At 38.6% G+C, this 20445-nt stretch overlaps 1 protein-coding gene across 2 annotated transcripts in view; it reads left to right on the top strand.

Annotated features, from left to right (window-relative positions):
- Positions 1 to 20445, top strand: part of SEMA6A (semaphorin 6A) — a 126746-nt gene that overhangs the window by 16069 nt on the left and 90232 nt on the right. The window contains exon 1 of one of the 2 annotated variants that reach the window (XM_039543694.1): positions 5540 to 5647. The exons of the other annotated variant lie outside the window; for it this stretch is intronic. The gene's annotated coding sequence lies outside the window, so the exon portion shown is untranslated. Of the gene's footprint in view, positions 1 to 5539; positions 5648 to 20445 lie in introns of those variants that run through there. 2 annotated transcript variants of the gene reach the window in all.

Here is a 20445-nt window from a genome sequence, read left to right as displayed (position 1 = left end):
TCAGCGGTAAAAAGAAATAAATTAAATGAAGTTGTAACCCAGTAAATTCAGAGTTAAGATCAAGCTCACAAGAAGGACAGGCAGTTGCAGTGACGGTAGCCTTCGGTTCTTGGCAGGTGCCCTGCCATCCTAACTCTTGGGACACTGGTGGAGGGAGAATAAAGACATCCAGGGGAGTGAGAGTGTGACATTTAGCCAGGGTACAATTTGGACTGTTGAACAGCTGTCTCTCTCCAATTTCTCAGCCTAGGGTATCTCTTACATTGCTTTACTGTGAGAACAGTCACTCCTGGCCGGTTAACACACAGTGTCCAGCGTGTCCCAATTATATGGTATTGCATGCTCGTAACTAGCCATTCATGAATTAAACTGCAGAAGAACACTTTACCCCAGAAATGTGCATCTCGCACTGTCCACCACACTGCTGAATAATGGAAGCTCATATAAAGTCTGTCATTTCATCAATGGAAAATGACATGCACCAACCTTGTTATCCCAAATGGAGCTTCCCGCACACTTGAATCCAAACACACTGGTTAAGATAAAACAGTTAAACAAATTTATTAACTACAAAAAGATAAGAAAGATTTTGAGTGACTATAAGCAATGAGGCAGAAAAGTCCGGATTGGTTACCAAAGAAATACAAGATAAAATGTGAACTGATGGCTAACTTAACAGACTAACAGAATTCAAAGCAAAGGCATTTATTTCTCTTAATGCACTCTGCAGTAAATTTCACAGGCTGGGTCTCTTTCCAGCCTGGAACCCTTCCCCTTTAGTTCAGTGTCGCTCAGGTATTCATTGATATCATGAGAAGAGAGATGGGAGGAAGATGAGTGAAGTCGAGCATTTTCTTCCCCTCTTTATAATTCAATCTCTTGTACTAGAAACATCCTTGCTGAGTCATGGTGACAAAACAGACTCTTTCGGCTGTGAGGTTTGAACCTTCCATGTGGTGGAATGTAAATTTCTTGTTTACCCCTTCCCCTCTGCTGGAGAATGGCTCTTAAGCAGGATAGCACCTGGCTGGGGTGTCAGTGTGTCTTTGTCTCTGAGAAATGGGTTTGCATCTGCTTTTCTTAACGTGGGAGCATATTATAACAATATTATACAGTGGAGTCTTGTAACTTTATGTACAATGCTGCCACACATATTTTATCATGACAATAAGGTTCAGTAGATTATGACCTTTCAAATGATATCTCACAAGGTATATTTTGTACAAAATCTATCATAACCTTATAAAAGGGTACAGGTTGTCACAGGAGACATTCAGGGAACATTTGAGGGAGAGGGGCTATAGGGAGCCAGTAGGAACAGGTCTCTGGGTGGGCCACAGGGGGACTTCCAGGACTTGAGGTGGGGAGGTGTGTACTGGCAGGAAGCTCTGAGGTTCAGGAGCTGAAGTGGGAAAGAAGCAATAGCACCTTTCCTGTCTTCTTCACCTTACAAATCTGTGGTTTGCACCAGTGAGATTTCTTTCTGATGAACCCTGCCATTAAAGGACCTCAGGAGATCCACAGTGTGTGTGGGGTGGGTGGGAGAGGGGCAGTCAGAGAAAACAGAAGGTTTAGGGAACAGGAAATCATTTTCCCATAGAACTCCTGAGATTTGTAGGTGGGGAAAAATAGATGTCCCCCACCTGACTTCTCTTTCCTACAAAGTCTCAGGAGTCTCGCTGACCCCTCTTGGAAGCCTTTGGTGGGAAAATTGTCTTTTCACCATTAACAAGTGATTGGGTTAGAACTGGAGGTTTAGCTCTCAAGGACAAGAGCTTGATACTTACTTGTAGAGAAAGAAGATTTGCCTTCCAACAGTCATTTGACATTCCACATGAGGGTCACCAAAGCCAGCGTTGACGCTCTTGATTCAAAGCAAATACGTTTTTAAATTATAATTGAAATTCTGGTTCTGAACAGCTAAAGGGCAGTAAGGTACATTTTATTGCTCTCCTGCTTTCTTGCTTGCTTTGTAATAAAGTGGCAAAAAATTAGAAGACATTTTGAACTCTGGTGAATACCTCTATTTTTAAGGTGTCCAAAATTAGGAAGCTAATTCACTTCAAACTATGGATCTTGGTAGAATATTTCTACTTTGACCTCATCCCTAACCTATCAAGCACCACCTATCAGACGCTTTTAATGGATTTTATGGAAAGGGATCAATTTGGGGCCTCTAATGGAAACTCTGTTTTAATCTTAAATCTACAATAGGTTGAAGGAGGCTTTTCCAAGCATTGGTCTTGAAGCAGTTATAACAAAGAAAACATGTTGATCCTTGCTGAACTACCCACTCATCCGTGGAGGGTCAGACCAAGATTGCTGCATTTGGCACGGCTTGCATTGCTGCTGTCCATGCTCTACCTCTTCTGTGATGGGCAGGGGTATTTCTGGCATTTTTCATAAGGCTTAAAGAACCTGTTTATTGCAAAGAATATATTGCAGTGACTTTCCAAAACCCAAACTGCAATGGAAATATTCCCTGACATATTCAAAATACAGGAGTACTGGACTTTTCAAATGAGTGCTTTATAAAAATTGATTAATCCCTACCTTGATTAGGAACCGTGCTAGAGGAGCTTGTAATTCATTAGTAACAGCTGTGATTTTTTTTTCAAATATTTTGATTATTTTTAAAAGGATAGATTTGAAAAAGTCCTAAATTATTTTCAACTGGGCTTTTCAAAGCTAAACGTGCTTGACAATGTCCCATTAATAATTAGATGGACTTGCTCCTACTTGGATAGGCTGCAATTAACTGTCTTTGGTTTGAACAGACAAACTGTCTTCTCAGTTCCTGGAGCGCTTTGTGAATGTTTTTAGTATTGGTTGCCTGTGTGTTTTGAGAACAAGTGCTAAAACCTGGCTTTATTATAAATGATGCTATTTTGTGCCAAACTGTTTGAACTCAGCAGAAACCTGTCATAGCTACATTATAAATTAAGTTACACATATATGTATACCATACATATTTTCTAATGGTAGTTATTTGTTTATGACCCATGTCTGAATTGGTTTATTCATGGTGCAGTGCTCCATGGAACGTGACAGCATTCAGAATGTAAGGACCTTAATTGTCTTCCCTTCCCTGCTACCCATCCCCCCTCTGCATGGAAAGTAGCCCTGATTAAAGGAGCCAGAACATACTCAATCGGTAGTGCTGTGTGCTATTGAATCCATTGTTTTTATTCTTCCAGTAAGAAGCCAAATCTCATTTTATAGCACAATGTGTTGAAGAATTTTCACTTCATTAGGACAACAGGCTTCCCTATGTCTCCGTTTTTCCCATTTATTGCTACTGCTGACAGTATTGTACTATTTGCTGCAAGTGTGATTATAATCTACTTCTCTGAAAATTTGGTCCCTAATATTATCAGGCACCATATACTATTTCATGTGTATACTAATGATCTTGTATACTAATGAGATGAAGAGACAAAGATGGCAGTGTCTCTGATATTTATTCTTAGTGTAGCTTTTTGGACTTATTTGGAATTTCAGGGTGGTCTTGGGGGAAGAGTTTTGATAAAGCATTTGTTGTGTGTCTTAACATTTGCTAACATTGAAGTAAAACATTATTAAATGATTCATTCATTGTGACACCACAAAGTTAGAAATGTAAAAATACAGTTACTTCAACATTATGATATAGATAAAAATACCATAGGGAAACAAACATATTTGTTTGAAATTTGTCAAAATTTCTGTATATGCCACCTATATGTGGTGTCCATGTGATAAATGGCAGAGCCACACATTAAATAGCATTTGTTACGTATCTTTGGCTGCCTCACCTGCATTTTGCCCACTAATATAGCCCTCCTGGGATTACTTACAACATTCCAAACTTAGAAGCATCTTCATACAGCTGCAACTTTCTTCAATAAACAGTCCACCAGAAAACAGCCCTCTTTTACCCAGTAAATGAAGAATTATGTGCCCGAAACTACACTTTGCCCAAGATCAAGGACGTTATTCAGTCCTGCCCACAGTCAGAGGTTTAGGGGTTATCTTCTGACCTATCTTCAGGGTTAGAGAAGCATACAGCTGAGTATCAAACCCCATAGCTCTAAACTGTTGGAAAAAGGAGATCTGTATACTGCCAACCAGACACAAGGCACTTTCTTCCAGTGACATTTTTAGATACCAGAATTTAAAATGTTGACATTATTATGTCTAGAAAGGCTAATTTGGGTCATTCTGAGGTTTCCAGTGTTATCTTGTTCATAATTTCCCCCCTTGGGATTTCTGTAAACTTGGATGCTGAGTAACTAAAACGGTAGGCTCAGATGTTAACAAAGGGATACAAAAATAGTACCAAGTGCTAAGTGTGCTTTAACATTGTTATTGCTAATAGTTTTCAACAACAGTGTGCACAGAGCCTTAATTTCATGCCATAGTTATTTTGAAATATTATGTAAAACAGATTTTTTTCATGGGAAATAGAGGCGGTTTTGAATGCTGATTCAAATGATAGAAATGATATTCCGGCTTTCTACAGCACTTCTCAGACTCTCACAACCAATGGAGATAAAGGATGAGAGAACTATGGAGCCACACTGGTAACAGAATACCGCTCTCAGAGAGCTTCTGTACAGCAAAATATTGTTAGCATTAGCAAATTTGCTAGGTTATTTCACAGTGCTGATTTCAAACCCCAGAACTGGAGCATTGAAGCTCTGCCAGTATCAAGTAACATTTGAGATAATTCTTTCTGTAACCTTTTTGCAATCCATATAAACATTGCTGACATTGTAAAATTTGTCGCAGACCTTCAGTCTAAAAGTGCAGTTCAGTTTCACTCACCATGGAAAACAAGTGTTACTTATGGTTTTGTCTGTTGTATGAGAGAATCACAGGTTTAGGGAATTGGCATTGGGAGTAGATTGCATTAAGCGGATGACAAAAATCTGCAGGCCTCTGAAAATATATGCAAGAAATATATGCAAAAATATATGTTAATAAAGGATTGATGCATGTTATACAATATGATCTTTCGGAGTTCCGCTCAGTAGCTCATTAACATTCAGTATGTACCAGAACTGATACAGACTTTGTAAAGTAAAATGGAAATACGGATAGATAATCTCTTTTTGTATGGATTATATAGAAGAAGTATTTGACTTAATTATCAGAGACCTATTTACATGCTGCATGGGAGAGAAAGGAGGGATGAAACACAGGCTGTGGAGTTAAACTATTTTCATTTTAATCCCCACTCAGATTCAGACTTCTACACAACCTTGGGGAAGTCACTAAACCTTTTTCTCCCATAGTTCCCCCCATCTGTAAAATGGGGATAGGTTAAATGTATCTGGCAGGCGTATTACAATGTTAAATTAATTAATGATTGCGGAAGATGCTGCAGAAGTGCAGTTTATTCATTTATTTAATAATAATGGCTAATATTATTAAAATGAATGTCTTATTACAAATTCATATGATAATTTTCCTTTTATTACAAATGAAGGGATTTTTTTCTCCAGTGTTTTGCCTTCATGATTTATCTTCCTCATTCATTTTTTGCAGCTGTTAAGAAAGAAGTTTGGTCTGACTTCCAGACTTGCTGGATACCCAGCAATGACAGCTGCAGAGGCTCCCTCCCTCTGCAGATTAGGTCACTAGGTCTTTACGTTCAGCTCATAGGGTAAGTAACATTGGTATTACCTTGAGCCAGATCCCACAGTTCTTCTTACGCAACTCTCCCATTGCCCTCTGTATGTGTCGCACATGCATAACGGCGTCAGAATTGGGCCCTTAATGGATTAACTGACATGGAAGGTACATAACAAAAGCAACCAGATCCCCTTGCCATTTTCCCAGAAAGATTATGAAGAAAACCATTGCAACACACCAAGTTTTCATAGGCAGAGTCCATTCCCAAATGCAGGTCTCACAAGTGGCACTAAAATGTGTCACTGGATAAGCTATGCCTGGTTAAAATTAAAACAAGACAATATTTTTCAGGAAAGTTTTTAACTTTTTGAGTTCCTCAGAATTCCAAATAAATACAGTATTGCCTATTCAAAAATCATGAGTCAAGACTCCAAAAAACGTAAGGAGGTTGACTTCTAAATCATAAGATTTTGAAAAATACTTAATGTTGAGATCTTTTTGTTGCCTTCTGGTTTTTGTGTCTTTTGAAATTCACATTTTCATTCTTTTCTCCTTAACTATACAGGCTAGAACATAGGAGTTTTTTTAAATAGAGATTTAGATTCTCATATAATCACATGATTCTGGAAGCTGAAGCTTTAAAAGAAACCCCAAATATCATGTGACTCCTAATAAAATGGCAAGAGTTAGGAACAATGGAACTATAAAAATATTGCTTTAAAAATGTAAAATGGGCACACTGCATTTCCTGACAATTGTTCCTCTGGGTTAGGGGTTCTCAAACTGAGGATCGGGACCCCTCGGGGGGGGGTGTCACATGATTCTTACATGGGGGGTCATGAGCTGTCAGCTCCACCTCAAACCCTGCTTTGCCTCCAGCATCTATAATGGTGTTAAATATATAAAAAGTGTTTTTAATTTGTAAGGAGGGCTTGCACTCAGAGGCTTTCTATGTGAAAGGGGTCACCAGTACAAAAATTTGAAAACCACTGCTCTGGGTCATTCTCTTTGCAAACAACATTTATTTTTGTCACCTGTCACTTAGCACAAAAGATACCTTGAGTAATAAAGAAATGAAGGTTTGCTAAATGGTTACATCATTCACTCATTGTCAGTCACCATTGTGTAAACAAGATAACTGCACCACAGTAAACAGACAGTTTGTGAAACTAATGCTATTCCTGTGGATTTCAGGATTGCATTGGTTAGGGGATGGATTGTTTGTGAATCAATTGTTGGATATACAACATGGTTTAAACAGGATTTCTCACACAATAAGGGACTAGTCAGCATGGGTAAGTATGGCAGAATCTGGCACATGGTGATTAATGCAGAAGAAACATTAGTATAGAAGAAACAGCCAGGCCTACAGATAGCTCTTAATATGTACAGTTTAAAAAAAATAGCATTTAATCTTAAATTTTCACAGGCTGAAAATGTACATATTTTTGTATGAGAGAAAGATGAGAATAATTTTAGAACTGTATCAATAATAGTCTAGTGTGTGATACAAATCCAGATAGAGGTGATTCTCAGGGGGTAGGTGTTCAGCATAGTATGTGAAAAATATGATGCACAAGTATGTTGAACTTTATTCCTTGAGCTTTACACAGAAAGTTTACCCTTTCATGATCAGTGAAATTTTATTGAAAAAAATGCCATGTGCAGTGAAAGCTATTTTATTAACCCCAAAAGCCTTCAGCACCTGAATCTAATGGTTGGTATTGGATTGGACACCAATTTTATTTAAAAACAGGAATTAAATCCCTTTAATCAAGGCTTGAAACAGAAAAAAAAATGTTCAAGTGAGAAAGGTCACCCTAACTTGGCCAGGTGCAGTTCCATAGTCACCAGCTACAACCACAGTGGAAGAATGTGCCAAAAAGCAGGGAAGAGGTCCAATATCTCTGTTAAAAATATATTTCATGGCTGGATATCTGGGTTCTGTAGTTGGCAAAAATAACCTGTAGCTGCAGGACCTAGCTTCTATGTTACAGCAGATACAGAAGGATAAGATAAACAAAAGAAGAACATTCTCAACCCCTACTTGAGGTCATTTGAAAGCCAGAATAGAAAATACATGATGATTTACTTTAGTAAGCATCCCTTTCAGCATTATTCATGAAGCCTGCATAATTTCCCATGGCAGGAATATTTCTCCAATAGCATTTAATATTTACTGTTTCTGCTGAAAGTTGCAGCCAATAAACTAATTTATTGGAGTATCTACAAGAGCAAGCAAACAGGGACATGAAAACAGTAAGAGAATTTATTTAAAAATTCATAGGTATATTTTGTAGGATATGCTCGGCTCTAGTGATAAATTAATGAAATAGACTCTTGAAAGTTAAGGATGAAGAAGACATACTAGATTATTGAGCACATCCCCTAGCAAAAACAGGATATAGTCTGCAGGCAGAGCAAACACCAGATGTTAAACTGACATGATATTTGTTCTTAGCCAAAAGGCCAAGAGAATATTTATCGAGTACTTATAGACAGAAAAACCCATTTGCAATTCAGATGGGAACCAATAAGCAGCATAAAAAAGTTTGTGAAAGAAATAAAACTAATTCAGAAAGAGAAATGATATGTTAAGGTAAATGTTGTGTGCTTGAATATTATTCATTAGTAGGTTCTAAGGAGTTTTAGATTACTGGTATTGTTATAGTATCTTAGCACCTTCCACATAAAATCAATTAGTAGTAGTAAAGTTCCTGTTGGACTTCTGGAGGTTACAAAGTATTATTCACTTACTTCTCCCACATTTTTAATGTTCGGCTCATTGGAATTCTGTGCTGTAGAGGAACTACAATACTGTAATTTTCATGTTTTGAAAGAAAAATTCATAGACCCTGACCACATATTCTGTATTTAAGAAAAGCTCCCCTTGACTTTAGTGGTCTGTAAAATAAGTGATAATTTCAGGACATATACACATTATGTACTGAGTCTGTAGATTAGTCATCACTTTTACATAGAAGGTCTTATTCTGGGCTGTGACGAAGAGTACATAGCAGAACACAGCTCATGGGGAAGTTCTGTGAAAGTTGTGCCAAGGGGCAATCCCAGTAGGTGGAAATCACCAGAGCATAAAAGCACTTTGGTTATATCCTCATTCTTCTGCGTTGATGGCTTGGAGGGCAATAGTGCAGGCATGTCTGTAGCAGGTCTATGCCAGCAGAAGATCCCCTTACCAAAAGGAGTCCTCAAGTGATTGGATCTGATAGGCTTATGTCAGTTTTGCACTGGGGGAATGGAGCAAAAAAGATGCTGGAGAATGAGAGCCAGAAAACTATTTTGTGTTACGTGTTTGAAAAACTATGGTATTTACAAAGTCCAAAAAACACCCACAAAGAATGAAAACCCAAAGAATATGACACAGCAGCTCTTTGTCATAAAACAAGGAGGGGCTTAGAAATGTTTCTTTGTTTAGCCTTGCAATTCCTTTTAATTGTAGAACATGATTATATTTTTGTTAGTCATTATACTTTAAACATATAAAACTGCCAAACTTTGTCAGAAAACTAATTAAACTAGACCTCAACATTTTGCATGCCTTATGGAACACAACACCTGCACTATAGAGGATAGAATTCTTAGCTGATATGACAGGAGCCATATTCTATCAGGGTAAACAGAGACTGTAGATTTTACTGACTGGATTTGCTAGGAAGAATTAGCCTAGATTAGACTGTTGTTTGGATTAGTTTTATCCTTATCACAGTGTTCAACAACACTTACTTGGGGAAAGGGCCTTTATTTTATTTATTCAGTGAGTGACTGTAGTTTGTAGTTGAAGACAAATTCAGAAGGCCTTTGTATGAAATGAACAAGGGGAGCAAACAGCTTGCATGTGTAGATGTGTCATATTATATGGCTGACTGTAAAATAATAGTTTGTAAATCACCACTAGTGATCAAGGGGCAAGGTGAATAGGGAAACGTGTTTGCATGAGAAGGAATAGGCCAGTTCATGTCAAAGTTCTGCTATCTTAGCTGCAGCCTTGATAATTATTAAATAACAGGAGCAACAAGGGCAGAACATGCTGTGCTTTTGTTTGAAATACATTTCTACTTGTAGTATTTCCAATAGTAATTCATGGGGTATTCAACTGATTAAATGCATCAAACTGCATGTAGTGCTTTACGTGGACAATTTCTATGATGGACAAGAGACTGAGTTGGGTTAATACCTTGCTATGCACTTGGGAGAATCATTTAAGACCTCACAAGCAACTCTGGATGTTAAATCCTACATATACCGCTGTGGAAAAACTGGCTATAAATAGTGAAGGTCAAATCTCAAAGATCCGGCTTTCAGAAGCCATAAACCCTCATAGATCTGAACCTTCCACCTTTCTCCAAGTCTTATCCTAGGACATGTCTACCAGGGAATGCTCAGGAAAGTTAAGCTGAGTTAACTAAACGTGTAAATTTCAAATGCAGTATTTAAAACTCATTAACACCCTGTGTGGACACTCTTATTCAGAAGCAAAGTGGCCTTAGTTTCCTTTAGCTTAATTCACTTTGGAAGTTTAATGTACTTTACTTTAAATTTATCTCTTTAGTTAATGTGACAACTTTCCTGAGCGTCTTAATGTAGACTAGTCCCTAGCATTCTTCCCAACTCAACCTGATTCTTCCTTTCTCCCAAACTACGCTATCCAGATCCAGATTCTTTCTCCTTCCCTCCTTTTGTATGCAATCAACTTTCTTAATGATTTTCCCAGTCCTACAGCTTGATTCTGATTATGCCTTTTCCTCTATGTTTTTCTTTTTCTTCCATTTTTTGTATCCCTAGTCCCCAGTCTTACTCTCTTATCTTTATTATTGCCCCAAATCCCCAGTAACATCTCAGCAGTTCTGGTCTTCAAGTCACTTGCATTACAGGGCTTTCCCAATTCATAGGCATCCAACAACACCGCACACTGCATTCCTGAGGAAACCCTGGATTACCTGAGATTTAGAGATAGCAGTCAACCCAGCAGAGACTTCTCCGCCTGTTGAGCACCATATGATAGAGACTGATATTATCCTAATAACGAGGGGGTCCTGACAATGACATCAGAAATTACTTATCCAAATCTTTAGAAAGATTCAGATTTCATTCAGTGTCTAGGCTGAGATTCCAGCTGGTAGTCATTTGTCCCCAAACAAATGCAGCCATCCCTAAGTACATTCAGTGATTTAATGTTGTATTAAAGGAGACTCAAATCTGCCTTTATGTACTGTTGATAATACCTTGATCAACATGAATCCCCTGCTAGTACAAATCAAGTCATTGCTATCAAAGCTCTTTGTGAAAATTAAATCATTTTTATTCATTACTGTAACTGGGGCTGTGGAAAATACTAGTTTTAGTGTGCTTTGGAATGGATATCATAGAAAATCAGTGGACTGCAGATGTGTGTCCTGTATATGATTAATTTCATTAATCATCATTTTTTAAAACCTTCTTGTTTAGTTGCAACTGTCAGATAATGAACCTGTGTCCAAAACAGATGGAAAAATTATCTGCCAAATGCATCTAAATACAATGTTCATCTTAAAAAAAACAAAAAAAAAAGGTAGTTTTCCTGCTGACTTAAATAGGAGCAGAATAGGGCCCTAGGAGTCCAGGGATGAAATCCGAGCTCAATTGAAGTCAAAGACAAAACTCCCATTGACTTCCATGGGCCACAAGTTCACTCCAGATTCTCTTTTCAGCGAGCTGGAATTCTGGAAAGATAATATTCTAGACTAGATGCATTTATCTGCAAGGTCATTATGTGCTAGTCATCAGGTTGGAAAGTCTACATAATAGTTATAACATTTTTGTAGTGACTTTAATGGGCAAATGGCTGGAAATGTATCCTATTGAGTTTAGTTAAGAACCAGGGGGAAGTAACCATGAAGGTAATCCTTTGATTGAAAGTAATCTCTCAAAAAGAAGAAAAAGAAAAAAGGGGAGAAAAGAGGGTGAAAAAATGGGAAAAGAGAGATCACCTTTCTTGTATCATGTTCAGTTTTTCTACAGATTATATGGGTGTTTCATTCCATATCCCCAAAGACTGGATGTTTTTCTATACATTAAGAAAGAATGAACCTGAGAAACAGTTGATGGGCTCTGGCCAAGTAAAACAAAAACCAACACAGGTCCTTTTACACTTTAAAGGTGTTCTAGTTGCAGCTGGCACTTGGTCAAAACCGTCATCACCTCCATTGCCTTTGAACTTAGAAGACTTTTTCAGTAAAAGATAGAGAAGTATGTCTCCCCTCTGGTTTTGTTTACAAAACTTTTTTTGATCTTCAGCCACAAGAAATGCTGCCTACATACAAACTGATCTCCACAACATCTTAATTTATGGAAGTTCATGTTTATTAGCTTGTTTTAACATGCTGATCATTAATTACAAGCAGAGACAACAAATGTGAAAGAGAAAAGGGTGGAGGATCTTGTGTCTGTGGTTAGTATAAACCCTTTAAGTAGCATAGTATAAAGATCAAAAACAAAGAAATGAAAGTGAAAATCCATCTACTCTGGAAATTCCATAAAATGGGGAAATGCTGTGATTCTTAGAAAATATCTTTACATTTTAAACTCTGCATCCTTCCTGGGCATTTATAAAATGGGCTTTTCAGTGTATGCTTAGATCTAAAGAGAGAAAATGGAAAAGAAGCAGGAATGTGATAGGCAGGAAGACAAATGCTGATTACTCTTTGGAAGTTATTTTAGTGAAAATGGCCTACACCTCTGAATTAGACAAACATATTATTAAAGACTTCAAAGGCTAAAAGTGTGTAATTTCTAATTATAGCCTTAGAGTATTACATGATCTGTGCAGCAACCAACTCCATTTTTGTAAAAAGAATATTGTACCTCATTCTGCTCTGACACTGGTGTAAATCAAGAGTAACTCCATTGAAGCCAATCAGTAATTCTGTCATTGGGTACTAGTAAACCTGGTGTAATTAAGATCAGAATCTTTTCTTTAAATTGAACTTTGTCTGGAATTTTTCTGCAAAGCATATCTCAATCTGCTAAACTTCATGTAAGACCCTCAACATTACATGGATGGTATTCTTTACCAGGACTAGTATGATAAACTTCAAGTTGGTGTAAATAAGGCAAGTAGTTTGGTTTGTTGGCTACGAAGAGTATACCACCACAAAGCAAATGTTTGTGAAGCTGGAGATAGTGCTCTTAGTCTAAAGAAGAGCAAGTTGTGCATCTTTAATTGTTACTTCCCTTTTTAAATAGAAGTGTGTTTTATAAGACCTGGCTGCAGTGATTGATATAACTCACTGAAGGAAGATGGGACTAATTTAGAGGTGAAGATTAATGCAAGAAAGCAAAGATGCAAACTAAGATGTAATATATTAGAACATGAGACTTCACATCCTCATGGATCAAATTTCTTTAAGGCTTGCAGAATTTAGGGTTTTCTCCTGCCTGAATATCCATTCATGTGTAAGATACAACTAAGCGCACTGGAATTATTAATGTGTGCTCTGGAATCAGTATTTGAACAGTAATGAAATCATCAGTATTGACAGACAAAGTTGTGTGGGCGGACTATTATCAGCAGCATATAGCAATTAATCCTTTGCTCTGTCCATGGTATTCTTGAGTTTCCAGCAAAGTTGTGTGCAATTATATTACTATATAATTTTCCATTCAAAGTCTGTGAACCATCATCACCTTCAGAGGTGAGAAATCATTCTAAAGTTTTAAAGTATCTTTTCTTTTCTTCCTTAAACTAATCATTTTAGTTTCCAAAAACTGATGGAAAGAAGGATTGTGGTGTTAATTTTATTTCTACAAAATCAGAATTTTTTGACTACGAATTGATTATTGCTAATTAGCAGTTTGCCTCAGCAAAGCCAGCATGTAATTCAAGCATTCATCAAAGACTGGGCTTTCTCTCTCCCAGAATAATGTGCATAAATGTTCATAAGGATATTCAGCCTCGAGTATATAGGGAACAAATCTAGTTGTCTAGTTGTTGACCTTCAGCTGCCTTGCCTTCTTTTAGAGATCTCTATAAAGAACCATTGCAGCAGGGATAAGAGACCTAAATTATATGTCACTGTCAGTGTGACTTGTTTTAATTCCTATAGTTTACACAGAAAACTCTGACATTGACTTAACTTTGCTAGTGGAAATTATATTTGCCATGGGTTTCTAGCCTGAATTTAGAGATAAAGCAATAAGATGTAGCCCCAGGACTGAGAGAGAGAGTAAAAATGAAGCAGGGAAAAGAGAGAACTGTGCCAACTGGAAAAGGGGGAACTGCCAAGGAATATTATCATCATGTACTGTATTGCGTCTTTTATTTGAGGATCTTACAGTGCATTACAGACATTAATTAAGCCCCCAACAGCCCTGTGAGGTAGCTATCATTATACAAATTTTGCAGATGGATAAACCGAGTCACAAGGTCTTAAAGAAAGTAAGAGGAAGAGCTGGGAAGGGGAGCAAGGAGTGGCTAGTCTAGACTTTTCCTGGAAGACAATGGAGTGAAAATGATAGATAAATTACCCATACTGTATCTGGTCTTGGATGAATAGAAGGCTCAATCTGTAGGACTACTGGACGTCTTTCACCAGACTTGAAACACTTAATGCACATATTTTGTTTGTTCTTAAGAACAGAAGGGGAAATGAAGGCAGAGATATTTGAGAAAAGGTAAAATCAGGAACTCGTGTATTTCAGTTCTTCAGAATTTGTTCCATTTAGGTTGCCACTATCAACAGCCCTGCCCTGCCTTTTGGCACATTGTCCTCTTGATGTCGTCTTATGCTGTTTCTCTTATTATTATTTCAGTTAAAATCAGACAATCAGGAGCCAGTAATAAATATTTACAGTTTGGTGAATTTATGTCAGTAGCTAATACCCTTTAGTCAGCATCAGCACAGGGATGGACTCAATGATCTAAAAGGAATTTTCCATCTCTAATTTCTATGACTATGATTTATTGGGGGGGGGGGAATTAGGTTTTTTGAGGGGAGGAGGAATCCAACCTTTTTTTCATCTGCCACAGGGCTAACATATAATGACAGCGTTGTGTCCTTTATTCTTATCTCTGCTGGAAAACATAACCATTCAGAGGAAAATGCTCCATTTTTACCTCACTGTGTACAATGGACATGAGTGGCACTGTGACAGAATGTTTGATCACTGTATGCCAAAATAACTGCCTTATAATTGACATAAAAGCTGCTCCTGGCTTGATATTTAGGATGTAATGCTGCTCTTAGCACAGGTCTGGCTTCCAGAATAAAGCATATTCCTTTTTCTCATGCATGTTAATGCATTGTCCTTCTTCCTTCTTCTAATAGCCCGTGAGATTTGAACTTAGAGTCAGCAAAGTACTGGCTTTGTGATGCACAAAAGAACACCAGGTTTTTATCACACTATGCCTGTATAAAAAAAGCTGTTCAACCATTCAGTTGCTGCTTGTATTGTGCAGCTGTTATTTTACTGCTGAGAACATCTTGCTGTCGACAATGTAGTACCTGAAGGAAACACTAGCACACTGAGCTTTTCAGGAGGAGCTGGGATTGGGATTTTGCCAGTTCACTCACTCTCTGGAAGGTTCAGGCTTTTTCTTTTCTTTTTTTTTCGCCATCTTAAAATCTTTGCAAATAAGTTACGCTTTTTTGCTTGTTTGCCAGTATTTGCTCCAAGATTTTTTCACAGTGACGTCTTCTCAACGCGTTGGCAGTCACAATTTGAGCCCACCTCACTAAAACTTACAGTGAGATTTTGATTGGTCATAGTCCACTCACAGTTTGCAATACATCATTGTGTTGACTGAGTTCCCATGAGTGTGAATTCCTGGGACAATGTCCCTTTCTTCACTAAACCGACAGTCAATATCTGGTCAGTCTCATCTATTTAAAGTCAGCCAAGCAGGAATCCCAGTGCTCATGGAGAGGTCTCTTTGTTTGCTTACAAGTTAACAGGAGATTCAATTGTTCCTAATTAAAATTAAATACAAACAACTGTGTTAAAATAACACTAAGGGGCTGATTTAAACCTACAAACCCAGGAAATTCAGAGATAACTTCAGCCTCATATAGGTGATAGACTAAATCCTGCTTTTGGGGGGGTGAGGGTGGGAATTCAATTCTCATTGCAGTCCATGGCTCAAATCCTTCTTGTCTCAGTAATGCAAATAGCCACATTTTTTTTAGCAGCAACTTTTTCCCATACACAAATGGAGCATTCCTGACACAGGATAGTGCAAGGCTGAATTTGTGTATTAAGATTCAATCTATAACAAGACACAAACTATCATTCTAGTTGGTACAGAATACTAATTTCATAGGGCTCCATGTTGCCATCCTCTAGCTGGCTACCCTCCCATTCACTTAATTAAATTCAATGGCAGATTTGCAGGATCAGTCTAGTAGTTTGAATGTGTGACAGCGTAAACTAATGCTATGGTAGCATCTAAAGCCCTGACCTTTTCACTTCATAGAATGCTAAAAGTTTGTGCAATAAAAGCAACCCCAATAAAATAAAATGGTATTTTAGTAAAAATCGGTGAAAAAAATCAATGTCTGCGCTCTAACAATCATAATGTGTTGTATAATGTGAGAACTAATGGATTCTAGTGTGTTCTGTAAACCAAGTTCAAAGAACTATTTTACATGCTCAGGAGATATTTTTCAAACTTAAATAGTGGTGTTTTGTCTGATTTTTTTTCTCCAGAAAATGCCCAAACGTTGAGTGTGTTACTGATCCAGCTCCTATATTCATTGAGAATCTTTTCATTGACTGTAATGTGAATTTGAACTGGGCCCTATAAGTTTATAAGCGTTTCTGTTTTTTAAATTAAACTGTCCTTTCCTTTTCTTAGGAACTGTTTACAAAGGGTCCAGACCTCTTTAAAAATACATCAGGGTCCAAAAAAGAGTTTTGAACAGATTCTGGGTTCTTTTTTTTTTTTTTTTTTTTTTTTTGTGGTGTTGTTTTTCTTAGCTGAATTGATATCTGGGGCTGCTGTCCATTGCATTTGGAAGAGCTGATTTACAATTTTAAAACCTCTTGAAAATAATGGATTTATGGTGGAAACATGGGGATGCATGTTTATCTTTGCAGCTGTATAAAATGGAGGTCCATTTTATTTAAATTTGACAACAAGGATTCCCACAATCTATTAAAATTAAGTTAGTGTGTGTCAGGGTTTGTGTGCAAATTCCTGCTTTCTCTCATTTCTTCCTGATTCCCCTCCTGCTGCCTAGACTTCTCCCCAAACTCATATTTATATCCTAATGCTCCTTCTTCCTTGTTGCCCCTGATACTTGGAAGCCTCTCTCTCTCTTTATGGGCTATTGCTTAATCCTCTTCTTTCCAGGCACTGTTTTAGGTATACTTGTGTTCATCAGGAATAATTTTTTTTTGGGTGCTTCTGTAACAAGTCCATGTGCACACATGAACCCATCTAGGGTTCTGGGACTAGAATCCAAGCGCTTTGCCTCTAAAACCACACAGCTAGAGAATTCCTTAAGTAAACTTTTTCAGTTTAAACCGCATATGAATACAGTGATTGTTTCAAGGACCACCCACTTTTACCATTCATGAACTGAAGGCTACCTCCCCTCTCATATGTAATCAAAATACATCTCTGTGGAACTTCGGTAATTGCTGATGTGGAAATGTGAGATTAAAGAAGTATGTAATGTATTTTGGCTCTTTTAGTGTGAGTGAGCAGCAGGAAAAGAGGGGAAGAGCCAGCAGCAAGTGACCAGCCAAATGTTCACAGAATGATAAGGAAGTGCCCCTCAGCCTACATGCTACGGTTTGAGAATGTCTGCTTCTGCTAGCAAGAGAGAGAGGGTCATTGTCCTCTCTGTGGACCAGCCGCTAGAAGTCAGCTTCATTCACTCACTAATATATACACGGTGTCAATATACACAAAATACTTTGCTTTTATCCTTTCACCTATGTAAGATTAAAAGGGTTGGTGAGATTTGAAAAGCAAAATAATATATCACATCCATGAGAGCCAACCTCCAAATAAAGACTTGGAATGAAAATGAATAAAATAGACAGCAGTAACTTTAAAGTTGGGGGGAAGGCGTTTTTTCCTCAGTTTACTTGTTTTCCTTCTTTATTTCCCTCTTTTCCTGCTGGGTCACTTTTCTCTTGTTCTTTTTCACAGTGAACCCTCATTCGTCTTTTCCTTCTGCCTCTGCCCATGATCTCATTTCCTTCCTTCTAAAATCATCTCCACTTTTAGCCCTCTTTGCAATTCCCCTCCTGCCCCACAGAATCATCCTTCTTCCATCTATTTGCTTTTTGGGATTTCCCTCCATCTTTCATTCCCTCATCCATCCTACTTCCCTCTCACCCTTCTTTTCCACTCTAGATCATGTCCCCCAAACACTTCCCTTCCTCATTCTCTGGAATGCTATCAATAACTCCCCTCCTTCCTGGTTTCCCATTCTCAGACCTGTCTCCTTCCGCGCCCCCCTAACCCCCTTTCCAGCTATCCTCCCTGTCTCCACCACACTCTCTCTTTTCTCTGTCCCTTTTCCAGGTTCTCTTTGCACTCAGAATAAATTCTACCTTCAGATACTTCCAAGTAACATCTGTTGACTACGATGGGAAATACTTGTACAAATCTGAGAGCAGAATTTCACTCCTGGGCCTAAGATTGCCAGAGCAGGGCAGGAATTATCTTGAGCTTTCCATTAGCACACCCCACTCCTTTGTTTCCTGTTGTTAGGAAGCAAGGAGTCTGACTACTGTCCAGTCAGCAAGGGGACAGAACGAGCAGCTGTTGCCTTGCATCCCAAGAGTTACTGTGTTCAATGTGAAGTAATACTGCTATGGAGTAGACCAGCCTAGGAACAGTGGCATGGGAGAGAGGAGCAGCCAGAGTCTGTAGAGGATTTTTTGAAACTCTTGCATTGTGACACCCGCTTGGATCTACACATATGTTCACCACTACAACTTTTTCATAACCCTCTTTACAGGTGTTTCCATGAGGCCTAGCAATATCAACCCTCCTTAATAGTGTTACGTATACATAAAACAAATTAACTCCATCATATTGCTGAGTCACGAAAGCTCATGCTACAATAAATTTGTTAGTCTTTAAGGTGCCACAAGTACTCCTGTTTTTTTTGCGGATACAGACTAACACGGCTGCTACTCTGAAACCTGTATTGTTTGTATCACTTAGTGCTCACTTTTGCAACGGCTTCCCACAGAGAATTCTCAGTGTAGTCAGTGGGAGTTCCACATGGGGAATGGCTGCCAAACTGGGCTATTCTAGATGAGATAAACTCACTGGGATCAGGGAATACATCCCCTCGTACAGTGCTGAGCACACAGCCATGGCCCAGTAAATAACAGATACATAGGAATAATAATGAATAAGGCTAAGTTTTTGTCACGGATATTTTTAGTAAAAGTCACGGACATGTCACGGCCAATAATGAAAAATTCCCGGAAGCCCATGACATGTCCCTGACTTTTACTAAAAATATCCGTGACAAAATGGGGAGCCTGGGCAGCTGCTGGTGGGCTGGGAGCTCCAGGGGTGGCTTGAAGCTCCAGGGTCCCCCTCTGCTGGCAGCCCCCAGCTGCGGGGGCACCCCCTGCCACCTGGGGCTGCCAGAAGCATTGAGGGGTTCCCGCCGCCTGGGGTGGCAGAGGTACCCCACAGCACCCTGCTTCTGCAGGCGACACAGGACCCTGCAGCTCCCAGCCGGCGCTGGCTGAAGTCACGGAGGTCTTTGGAAGTCACATATTCTGTGATCTCCATGACTAAATTGCAGCTTTAATAATGATGCTCTTGTAGATTAAACATCCTTGTATAATCAGGAGCGATGCATTATATTGGCAAATTTTATAATTTCTTTCAAGTTTTGAAGAAAGTCATCCAGCCTATACAGGGAAAACTCACTGAAACTTTCCCTTTGCACAATATGTCCCATGTTTCAAGTGACAAGGAGGGTAGGTTTTTCTCTTCAGTAGGCCGCAATGTGATTAACCTGTCTGGGCACCAGCAGAAGGCAGCCATTGAACAGATCGTTATTAGGGTGGGTATAATTACACTCAAAGTGTCGGCAAGTTATCTGCTTTGAAAGCTGAGGATGCAAAGGCTTATCTCCTTTAGATGTTGAGTTCTGGGCTGTCAGTAAAGTACCCACAGATTTTTTTATGTAGTGTCAATCATGTCTTAGGCTGTTAACTGCTGATGTTTGCTTTTGGAAGCCTGCGTGTTTTATGACTAGGGGGATGTAAGATATGAACCAGTGATGAGTAAAGGGCTGTAAATGGTATAGCTGTGACACTTCCACAAGTGCTGTCATACTATTTCTCTAGTCATTAGCTGAGTGGATACTTGAGCCTAATCAGTATCAAAGGGATGTCCACAAAGTCATCTATTTCATTAAGCTAATTTACATGACTCGGCTTACCCAAGAATCAAATTTTCATGTAGTGTCAATCTTCCTATCAAGGAAAATAAGGGGTTGGGGAGAAGGAGGCCACAAGGCAAGGCCTATGGATGTGCGTATTTCTTTAATCAGATACCCTCTAGTCTTTCATAAGTCCACATTGCTTTTAAAAACCAGAGATAAGTACCAGTAAGCTTTGAAAAGCTTAATTTTAGTCACTTCTCATTACAGGGGACTGACTTAGAAGGAAGAAATTGCATTGCCAAAGTTGAAATTTTAGAACTGGCCTAAGTGCTTGAAGGCTTTAGCCTCTCCTCAGATTAGAAATGAAGGTAAGTGTTGTTTTCAGAGAGGGGGATCTGAGGGTTAGAATAGTTTGCTCAAACAGACCTTGAAAGCTCCAATGGTCCCTGAGAGACATCAGTGA

The sequence above is a fragment of the Mauremys reevesii genome, linkage group 6 (genome assembly GCF_016161935.1).
Source record: "Mauremys reevesii isolate NIE-2019 linkage group 6, ASM1616193v1, whole genome shotgun sequence".
Taxonomy (NCBI): domain Eukaryota; kingdom Metazoa; phylum Chordata; order Testudines; family Geoemydidae; genus Mauremys; species Mauremys reevesii.
The sequence above is the reverse complement of the archived record's forward strand: the minus strand, read 5'-3'. Positions and strand labels throughout refer to the sequence as shown.